Consider the following 10,765-nt stretch of genomic DNA (forward strand, 5'->3'; position numbering starts at 1 on the left):
CCCGCCGCCCACACGCCCCGCCCGCGTCTCCCTGACGACGGCCCCGGCCAGGTGACGGCAGCCGAGCCCCCGCCCCCCGCGTCAGGGCGCCGCACACCTGTCTCCAGGGCCCGGGACGCCGAGGCCCCCACCGCCGCCGAGGCCGCCCCCTCCGCCGCCTCCCCCTCCGCGGCCAACGCCCCCCACCCGTGGCCTCCCCCCTCCGCCCGGCGTCAGGGTTCCCCCCCCACACCTGTCTCTAGGGACCCGGGACCCCACGGCGTCCCGCCTCCCCCCTCCCCCACGTCCTCCCCGCCTGCGGCCTCCCCCCTCTCCTCGCGGCCTCCCCTGTCCCCTGCGGCCTCCCACCCCGCCCCCGCCGTCAGCACCCCACCCGCAGCCTCCCCCCTCTCCCCACGGCCTCCCCCCTCCCCTCGGCCTTCCCCCCTCCCCTCGGCCTTCCCCCTCCCCCGTGGCCTCCCCCTCCTCCCGCGGCCTCCCCCTCCCCCCGCGGCCTCCCCCCTCCCCCACGTCCTCCCCGCCTGCGGCCTCCCCCCTCTCCTCGCGGCCTCCCCTGTCCCCTGCGGCCTCCCCACCCCGCCCTCGCCGTCAGCACCCCACCCGCAGCCTCCCCCCTCTCCCCTCGGCCTCCCCCTCTCCCCTCGGCCTTCCCCCTCCCCCGTGGCCTCCCCCTCCTCCCGCGGCCTCCCCCTCCCCCCGCGGCCTCTCCCCTCCCCCACGGCCTCCCCCCTCTCCCCGCGGCCTCCCCTGTCCCCTGCGGCCTCCCACCCCGCCCCCGCTGTCAGCACCCCACCCGCAGCCTCCCCCCTCTTCCCACGGCCTCCCCCTCTCCCCTCGGCCTTCCCCCTCCCCCCCGCGGCCTCTCCCCTCCCCCACGGCCTCCCCCCTCTCCCCGCGGCCTCTCCCCACGGCCTCCCCCCTCCCCCACGGCCTCCCCCCTATCCCCGCAGCCTCCCCCGCCTCCCCGCGGCCTCCCCCTCTCACCCGTGGCCGCCTCCTCTCACCCGCGGCCTCCTCCTCCCCCCGCGGCCTCCCCCCTCCCCCGTGGCCCCAGCACCCCCGCCCCTGCCGTCAGCACCCCTCCCTCGGCGCCGTGCCCAGGTGCCCCCGGTGCCGCCCGCCCCCCCCCCCCCCCCCCCGCAGGAGCCCAGGGCCCGGGTCCGAGGCCGGGCGGCGCGAGGCGCATCTAGCATCTAGGCCGCGTGTTGGCGGCTGTTGGGCGTCGTGCACTCGCGGACCTGCGCTGCGGGCGACAACCTCCCCGGACCGCGGGGCTGAGCCGGCCCAGGCCTGTGACCGCGGCCTCGGGGACGCCTGTCGGGCGCCGCTCCGGGGCCCCCGCGGCCTTTCCGAGAAACCGAGACGGGTCACCGCCGAGCCTGGGCAGAGCCGGGGGCACCCACAGTGGGAGGCGGGGGGGGGGGGGCGGCGGCCACGGGGCTGCGGACGGGGGCGGCGCCCTCCGCGGGGTCCGAGGCGCCCACTTACCTGCCGGCTCCACCCTCCCGCGTCCACGACGGCCGCCGAGCAGACTAGGGCCGCGACCCGGCCACGGTGAGCTCCGGGTGTTGCGGCAAAATACCCTACATCCGCGGTAACCTCATATTCAGACCCACAGAAATCATAAACTGAATTCACTTAGATCATCCACACTTACAATTTTTAAAAAATCCAGATAAATGACTGACAGTCTCCACTTTCTATAGAACGAGTTGGGCTTCAGAGCAAAGCATTCACTCAACTGTCATTCCCTCTCTCTCCATATATGGACAATATATATTCCCCTATACATTCCATACATATGGAGCGTATATAGTTAAAGAATTAACCTTGAAGAGAACTTTAAGAAGTGAACAATAGCAAATAATTGTTAGGCCTGTTAACGCTCACTCACTGTCATTAGATGCAGCTTGCTCCCCTGTAAGTGCGAGGCGTCATTTCCGGGAAGGCCACATGTTCAAGGCGCACGAGGCTTTATGGAAGCTAGAGGAAAGCTCACAAATTCCGTTTTGGGGGGTGATAAAAGTCGGAATATTCATGCGTTCATGGAGGTTAAAAAGAGAAAGCACAGATTGTTAGACAGAACTTCGGTCTAGATGTAAGACGTTTGTTTTTATGTCTGTCAGTTGAGACTTTCAAACGTTTTCATAGCCAGGTGACTGTCCCATATGTTTGCTTCATCTCTTGAGACTGTGTGACATGAGTAATATTTGCAAATAGTAAATCAGGGAATTAAATTTCTCCCTTCAGCTTGTTGTGCTCCCTTCCAAGTCATAGTGGGAAGCATATTGCCCCAGAGACGAGGGAGGCGGTGAGACCGGGAAAGGAGTCGTTGCTAAGCCTGGAGTTTCATGAATTAAGTTGTTGTCCCTTCGGCAAGACAGTTTAGCTGTATGTCACCAGAAAGACATACACCATAAAGACCAGAACCAATACATTTTATCAATCAATCTTAAGTACCTAGGTTAAGAGAGAAAAAGTGGGGCCTGGAATGCCGGGTCGCTGGACTGTGGGAGACAAGGCCGTGGGGTGCGGGAAGCCGGTGCACAGAGGTCGGTGCAGGAAGTCGCGCTGCTCACAACAGGGTGCACTGGGCCGGGTGAGGGTGGCAGCAGGTGCAGGCACGGACTGAAACGCTGAGGCGGGTTTGGGAGGACCGAGGGCACCCAGGGAAGGCGGGTGGCTCCGGATGTTTGCTTCGGGAAGGGCGTCAGGGCGGTGCAGCTTCCTGGGAGCCCCGGCCTTTGGCCCAGTGTTCCCGGAGGCGCACATAGAGGGGCCAGTTGAGGACACACGGGTCAGGGGGCTGCTTCTGCGGAGAGGGGTGTGTGTCCACGGCCCAGGGCCGCAGGCCGCACCCCGGCGTCTGGCTGGGGCCGCGGAGACTCAGCAGTGTCCATGCGACAGAAGCAAACCCAAGGGCGGGCCCAGGGCTCTGCTGCTGAGGTCAGTCGGGGCGTCCTGAGCTACACACACGACTCCTGTAAGATCACAGCAGCGTCTCTGGCTCGGGCAGGGGGCCAGGCCCGGAGCGAAGCACCCAGTTTCCTTGCTGGCACTGAGGGTGCAGGAGGCCACCTGGAAGGGAGGCTGGGGGCCTCAGGAGGAGCAAAGTGGCCTCTGGCTGACACCAGAAAGGTAATGGGGTACACCTGTAGCAGGGAACCGGATGTTGCCAGCGACACGAGTCAGGTTGAAATCTGATTCTTCCTTGGAGCTTCCGGCTAAGAGTAGGTCCTGCTGACTTCTGGACTTGGGTCTCACAATACCCGGACCAGAGAGCGCGGCTGGGCCCGCCTTGACCTCTGACCTACGGAACTGTGCCCTCATAATGAGTGTTGTCTTAAGTCACTGTTTGTGGGAATTTTTAAAATATCAATAGAAAAGGAATATACAGGGCCACTAGCAGGTGCATATGCGGCCATTGACAAATTTACAGAAACTGTTAGAGGAACAAATATGAATGGAGAGTGCTGACTGACCGTCTCGGGGGAATAAGTAAAAATATGAACGTGAAAGTTTTACCCCTTGTTATCTGCTAGCACAGGGTTGGACAAGAGAATCACTCTGGCTGGTTCCAAGTATAAAGTCATGTACTACAGGACATAAGGAGGTTTGCAGAATGTTCAGTAAGACCACAGAAACCAGGCTTTGACCATGTACTAAGGTGAGGAACTCAGGAAAATTGCTCATTCATACCATGAGATTTTTTTTTTTCAGTGGAAATACCTCTGAGTCACCCAAGAAGCTAGGGACCAGACCTCAGTGCCTCCACTGTGGTTGCAGAAAACCAAAGAACTTCATATCTGGAATTTTTAACTGGGCTTCATGGTCTCAAGAGCTCTGCGTTTGCTTTTCAGGTCTGGGCAGAAGCTAGTAATAATGTGTTACAATCTAGAGGCCAAAAGAAAGAAAAACCTGGGAACTATGGAAAGATGGTTAAAAACAAAAACTGGACGGGTGAAAAATGGCTAAGAGAGGGAGGTCAAAATAGATGGCCAGCTAAAAGGAGCAGAGAATCGGAAAGAGCTTCTTGTTTTTAAAAATTATCGTCAACAAAAAAGTTCCCACTACAAAGGGATATGTACCTCAAGCAGAAAGAGCTTATCGGATGTTACAGGATGAAATTAATTGCAATTATTGCCATGCTTGGATATGTAGTTAATAAATTTCAGAATACTAAAGAGAATGAGAAACGCTGTTTGCAGAATAATAAAAAAATATAGATACAAAGAGGCAAAAATTAGGTAAGCATCGATTTTTTGTTTGCATTTATATCAAGCTAAGTAGGACTTGGCATATGGCCCATGCGTGATTAATGAATGAGAGAGGAACTTGAGGACACGTATCAGAAAAGTCAGGGTCATTTTAATTTTATGTTTTTTTTTTTTTTGTTTAATTTTATGCTTAAATGGTTCCTATTAATCAACACCTGTCCTTTTATGACATAGCTTCTCTGTTTTCTTTATGTAGTTGATTCGTTCTTTGGTTGGTTTGAATAATTTCTTGAATACTTTTTGCAGGAAGACAATGTGAATGGAATGTAGCCTTGAATAACGTCAATTATCTTACAATTGTTTTCACAGGTGAATGACAGTTTGGCTGGCTATAAAATACTTGGATAAAAATCTTTCTCCTTTAACTCTAAAAATATTGCTATATATCTTGCAGGTGATCTGTGATATCGAAGGCATAATCCTGAATCTAATTTTTTATTCTCTATGTGTTGCTGACATTAACAACAAATCTTTATAGTTAAGACTTCAACCAGGATCATTTCGTGAGTTTTTCATTAATATTTTTGGCACTTGATCAACCCAGTGTCTTAGTACGTGACATTACTGTTTCTGTTCCATTGCTTCAGATTCTTCTTAAAGAATACCAATCATCTATATTTTGTATCTGGTTTTATTTGCTTGATTTTGGTCATTCTTATCTATTATTTACTCTTTCATCATTTATTTATTTATTTATTCATGAGAGATGCAGATAGAGAGAGAGGCAGAGACACAGGCAGAGGGAGAAGCAGGCTCCACGCAGGGAGCCTGATGTGGGACTCGATCCTGGGACTCCAGGATCACGTCCTGGCCTGAAGGCAGGCGCTAAACTGCTGAGCCACCCGGGCTGCCCATCATCATTTTTTCCCCCTCAACTTTTTTCTTTTTCTTTCTGGCAGAGCTCTACTTTTCCAAGTTTCACTGAGGCATAACTGACATACCTGACTGTATAAGTTTAAGGCATATGCCATGATGATTTGATTTATGTCCACTCTGAAATAATAACCACAATAATAATTCAGCTAACATCCATCTTCTTATATAGACACAGTAAAAGGAAAAGAAAAAAAAAGAAAAAAGGGAAAAAATGTTTTCTCTTTGTGATGAGAGTTCTTAGGGTTTACTCTCTCAACAGCTGTCCTATGTATCATATAGCAGTGTTTGCTGTCATCATCATGTTGTACGTCATATCCCTAGTACTGACTGACAGCTGGAAGTTTGTACCTTTTGAGCACCGTCCTCCAATTTCCTATCCACCTACCTCCCCATTTCTGTTAACCACAGGTCTGAGGTCTGATATATATTTATTTTTTAAGATTCCCCATACAAGTGAGATCATACAGTATTTTTCTTTTTGTCTGACTTTTTCACTTAGCGTAATGCCTTCCAGGTCCATCCATTCATATTGTCACAAATGGGAGGATTTCTTTGTGTTTTTTGTCAGTTTGTGGCTGAATAATAGTCCATTGTATCTGTATCCTTCAACCTCTTTCATTCATCCATCAGTGAATACTCAGGTTGTTTCCATGTCTTGGCTATTATAAATAATGCTATTAACACAAAAGTGCATTTTTCAATTTAGTGCTTTTGTCACCTTTGGATGTATTCCCAGAAGTGGAATTGCTGAATCACATGGTAGTTCTACTTTTAATTTTTCGAGGATTCTCCATACTGACTGAGGATTTTCTGTAGTGATAGTACCAATTCTACCCAGATTTTCTATTTCTTCCTGAGTCAGTCTTGGTAAATTGTGTTTCTAAGAACTTCTCCATTTATTCTGGGTTGTATGATTTGTTGGCCTCTTGGGATCCTTTGAATTTCTGTGGTATCAATTGCAATGTCCCCTTTTTCATTTACAATTTTGTTGATTTGGCACTTGGGTCCTTTGTCTTTTTGCCTTGTTTAGTCTAGCTAACGGTTTGTCAATTTTGTTTATCTCTTCAAAAAACCAACTCTTGGTTTGGGTAATCTTTTCTATTCTTCTGTTCTCTATTTCACTTATTTTTTTCTCTATTATTTCCTTTCTCCTGATAACTTTGGACTCATGTCGTTTTCCTTTTCCTAGTTCATTAAGACAAAAAGTTAGGTTGTTTATTTAGAATCTTTCTTGCTTCTTAATATAGTCATTTGTTGCCTTGAGCTTCCCTCTTAGAACTGCTTTTGCTACATCCCATAAGTCCTAGTATGTGTTTTCATTTTTATTTGTTTCAAGAAACTTTTAAATTTCTTCTTTATTTTTTGATCCATTGGTTGTTCAGGAGAGTATTATTTAATTTCCATGAGTTCATGAATTTTCCAGTTGTCCTCTTCTTATTGATTTCTAGTTTCATGCCATTGTGTTCAGAGAAGACACTTGGTATGATTTCAATCTTCTTGAATTTTCCGAGACTTGTTTTGTGGCCTAACATAGCCTAGAAATATCCTAGAAAACAGACCTAACATGCTAGAAAATCTTCCATGTGCTCTTGAGAAGAATATGTTTTATGCCATTTTGGGGTAGAGTGCTCTGTATATGTTGGTTAGGGCCATTTGGTCTATGGTGTTGTTCAAATCCACTATTTCCTTATTGATTCTCTGGATGAACTATCTATTGTTGAGCATGGGATACAAAATCCTCACCTATATTGTATTATTATTTATTTCTCCTTTTAGTTCTGTTAATTTTTTAAAAAAGATTTTATTATTTATTCAAGAGAGACACAGAGAGAGGCAGAGACACAGGCAGAGGGAGAAGCAGGCTCCCTGCAGGGAGCCCGATGTGGGACTCGATTCCAGGGCCCCGGGGTCACGCCCTGAGCTGAAGGCAGAAGCTCAACTACTGAGCCACCCAGGCATCCCTAGCTCTGTTAATTTTTTATTTATATTTCTAGGTGCTCTGATGTTGGGTGCATATTTTGAACTGTTTTATCTTTTTGATATATTTACCCATTTATCATTATATAGTGACTTGGTTTTGGTTTTGTTTTTTTTACCATTTTTAGATTGAAGTCTATTTTATCTGCTATAAACCTAGCTTCCATTGCTTTTTAAAAAAATTACCATTTTTCTGAAGTGTCTTTTTCCATCCTTCACTTTCAGTCTATATGTCTTTAAGGCTAAAGTGAGTATATATATATATACATATATATATATATTTTTTTTTTAATAAATGCTGGGCTTGAACTCATGACCCTGACATCAAGACCTGAGCTGAGATCGAGTCAGATGCCTAACTGACTGAGCCACCCACACCTAAAGTGGGTTTCGTAAAGGCAGTATCTTGTTGTATTTTCTTTTTTTTTTTTTTTTTTAAAGATTTTATTTATTTATTCATGAGAGACAGAGAGAGAGAAGCAGGCTCCACACAGGGAGCCCGATGTGGGACTCGATCCCAGGTCTCCAGGATCACACCCCAGGTGAAAGCAGCGCTAAACCGCTGAGCCACCGGGGCTGCCCTTGTATTTTCTTTTTATCCATTCAGCCATTCTATTATCCTCTAACTAGAGAATTTAATTAGTTTGTCTTTAATTATTGATAGGTAGGAATTTACTATTACCATTTTGTTAATCGTTTTCTGTTTGTTTGGTAGATCTTTTTTTCCATGTTTCTGCTGTCTTTTTTGGTGTGTTTTGATGTCTTTTGGTATTAGCATACTGTGACTTCTTTATCGTGTTCTTTTGTATAATTACTACAGAATTTTTTCCTTGTGGTTGATAAGGCTTACAGAGCATATCTCAACTTATAGCACCTTATTTTTAAACTGTAGCAATTTAACTTCAATAGAATCTGTAAACTATAGTTTTACCTCTCCTCCCCCACAGATTTTAGGTTTTTGCTATTACAATCGACATGTTTTTATTGTGTAACTAATAACAGATTATTGTAGTTATGGTTTGTTTTCTTTTTAAAATAGAATTGTAAATGAATTATGCATCACTACTGCCATATTGCTATGGTAATATGCAATATGGTACCATATTGCTATGACTGTATATTTACTATGATTGGTGAGATTTATGCTACTTTTTTGAGTTTTTATGATGTCAATTAGAATTCTTTTACTTCCACTCAAAGAACTGTCTTCAGCATTCCTGTAAGGAAGAACCCTCTTTAGCATTTTCCATAAGGCAGTCTGGTGGTAATGAATTCCCTCAGTTTTTGTTTGTTCGAGCAAGTCTTTATCCCTGCTTCTGAAGGACAGCTTTACCAGGTTTGGAAATCTTGGTTGACAGCTATTTTCTTCCAGTATTTTGAATATGTCATCCCATTCTCTCCTGGTCTGAAAACTTTCTGTTGAGAAATCCACTAGTTTTATGGGAGTTTTTCTTGTATACAGCTTCTATCTTTTCTCTTACTGCTCTTAAAATTCTTTCTTTGACTTGTCAAAACTGTCAAAATTTAATTATAATGTGCCTCAGGTTAACCCTATCTGATTCAAACTATTTGAGGTCTTTTGGGCCTCATGGATGTGGATGTCCATTTCTCTCTCCAGGTTTAAGTGTCTTTCTTAAAAGCGTGTCCTTTGTCCACCTCTTGAAAAGTGTGCTTTTTTTTTTTTTTTTTTTTTTACTGTTCTTACAGAATCTTTTCTAAGTTGCCCTCTTCTTTTTATTCATCCTTGATGAGTAAAGGTGGTAATTTCTTAGAGTCTTAGTATTTGCCTCAAGCAGGGAACAAATGGAGTCATCTTGTTTTGCCTCGGTATCTGCTTGGATTTGTTAGAATCCTCCTGTTATCACTGTAGGCCAGTGTGGTCCACGCTCCTTTCTAAGTCTGTTCCCCGTGGCGTCAGAGAACCTTGATGTTAAAGGAAGAAACTCTACGGCAATGCCACTCATACCGTATCTGGTGCGCTTTCCTTGTTTCTGGTCTTCCGACGCAGCTGTTTTTGAGGTCGTTTTGTTCTCCCTGCTGTTGCTGCAGCTCGTGCAGTCAGAGTTAGAGCCATCGACCAGGTCCTTGGTCAGCAGTATAGTCTACGAGGTACGTCCCCCCCGGCTCCTCTAGTATAGTTCTCTGCAAATAGTGCAAATTTTGCATTTACTTAATCTTTATGCTGTAAGGGGGTCAAAAGCGCTAGCTGCTTTAGTTTCAGTTACTAGCTGCATCTGGAAGCCTGCAGGCACCACATCTTAGGAGAGGGTCTTGGAACACTAAGAAGGAATACTTCTAAAAGGCACGCGTGTGAAAAGGTATCACTTTGATCTCCACCATCCAAGGGGGCTTGATGCATTAGGCGCACTGGCTCAATTAAGAAGGAACATTTGGGCGAGTTCCGCTGTCCAAGAATGAAAGCCTCTTTGGTGATGTTGGAAGATTCTCATCACAGAAGACGCTTGAAGGCATGCTGAATTGGCATATTCGACGAGCGCTGCAGGTTGGCTTGCAGAAATGAAAGATTATCCTAAATATCCTCTGAGGGACATTTTGCCTTTCTTAGAGTCCATAATTACGCAGACTAATGTTGTTTTAAAGCTTATTTGAACTAGTTGCCTCTCACTATTCACTTGCTGATGGAACCTATGTCTAATATGAGATCTTTTATACAATTTTCAGTAGCGCTCACGAATCTTTCCTATAAATAGGAGAATGGGAATACTACCTTAGTTGTCGTACTAAAAGAAAATCAACATGAAAGTATTTTGAGAGTTCTGTAAACATACACAAAACTTTTGAATATTTGATGTGTAAATATAAATATCTTACTCATTGGAAAATATTTCTTGTGGACCTCGTGGGCTGTAATATCACCAGGCTAAATATTTCACAGGGTCCATGTAAATGAAAAAAATTAATATTTTAAAAGTATGTTGTTTTGTCTTAATTGTTTCATTATTGACTTGGAAAATACATTCAGCCTGTTTCTTCTCTTTACCCTCCAGATGGTAATTTTTCTGATGTCATTTTGGCACCATTCTTTACTGCATAGTAGGAACTGAATTCATCTCATCTATAATATGAATATATTATTGGAAATTACCTTTGTAACAAATGACAACACCTGACATTCTCAGAGTAAAGCCATAAGAATATTAAAAGATAGAAAAATATTACATTTCTAAACAAAATGAATGAAAATGTTGTGTGTGTGCATGTGTTCATAGTCAGCAAAAAAAAAAAACCCCATGGTGCTTCGACCTAAGCCATGTGGAAAATCCCAATGTGGGATGATGCCCTGGAGCGAATAGTCCCGTGGATACTATCCCATCTTTTGGTCTCCAAAGTTGTTTCCTCCACTAGGTCTAGAACTCCACCGTGCAGTTCTGGGTATCTCTAGGCAGTATTAGCAGAAGTAAGGCAAAAAGAAGAAGCGAGGGCTTTACTGCACATCCGTGTCTACCCCGCAGTGACTCTCCTGCCGGCGTGTCCAGTGAATGGAGGGAGCGTAGGTCACCGCACCCTTATTTACAGCTGTTGGGCAGAGCGGACACTGGCCTGGCTCATGAAGGTGGTCCAGGCTTCTTCCCCTTTTTAGAAACTGAGCTTATACTCAGAGGGAAGTTTCTGGA

At 46.2% G+C, this 10,765-nt stretch overlaps 1 long non-coding RNA gene across 1 annotated transcript; it reads left to right on the forward strand.

The window, feature by feature from the left end:
• Nucleotides 1–2,058: 2,058 nt before the first annotated feature.
• LOC119877903 lies at nucleotides 2,059–10,292 on the forward strand. The gene is made up of 3 exons (XR_005384893.1): nucleotides 2,059–3,667; nucleotides 4,672–4,780; nucleotides 10,139–10,292. It is a non-coding gene; the product is annotated as an uncharacterized LOC119877903 (long non-coding RNA).
• Nucleotides 10,293–10,765: the final 473 nt, after the last annotated feature.

This window comes from Canis lupus, chromosome 36 (genome assembly GCF_011100685.1).
Source record: "Canis lupus familiaris isolate Mischka breed German Shepherd chromosome 36, alternate assembly UU_Cfam_GSD_1.0, whole genome shotgun sequence".
In the NCBI taxonomy this organism is placed as follows: Eukaryota; Metazoa; Chordata; class Mammalia; order Carnivora; family Canidae; genus Canis; species Canis lupus.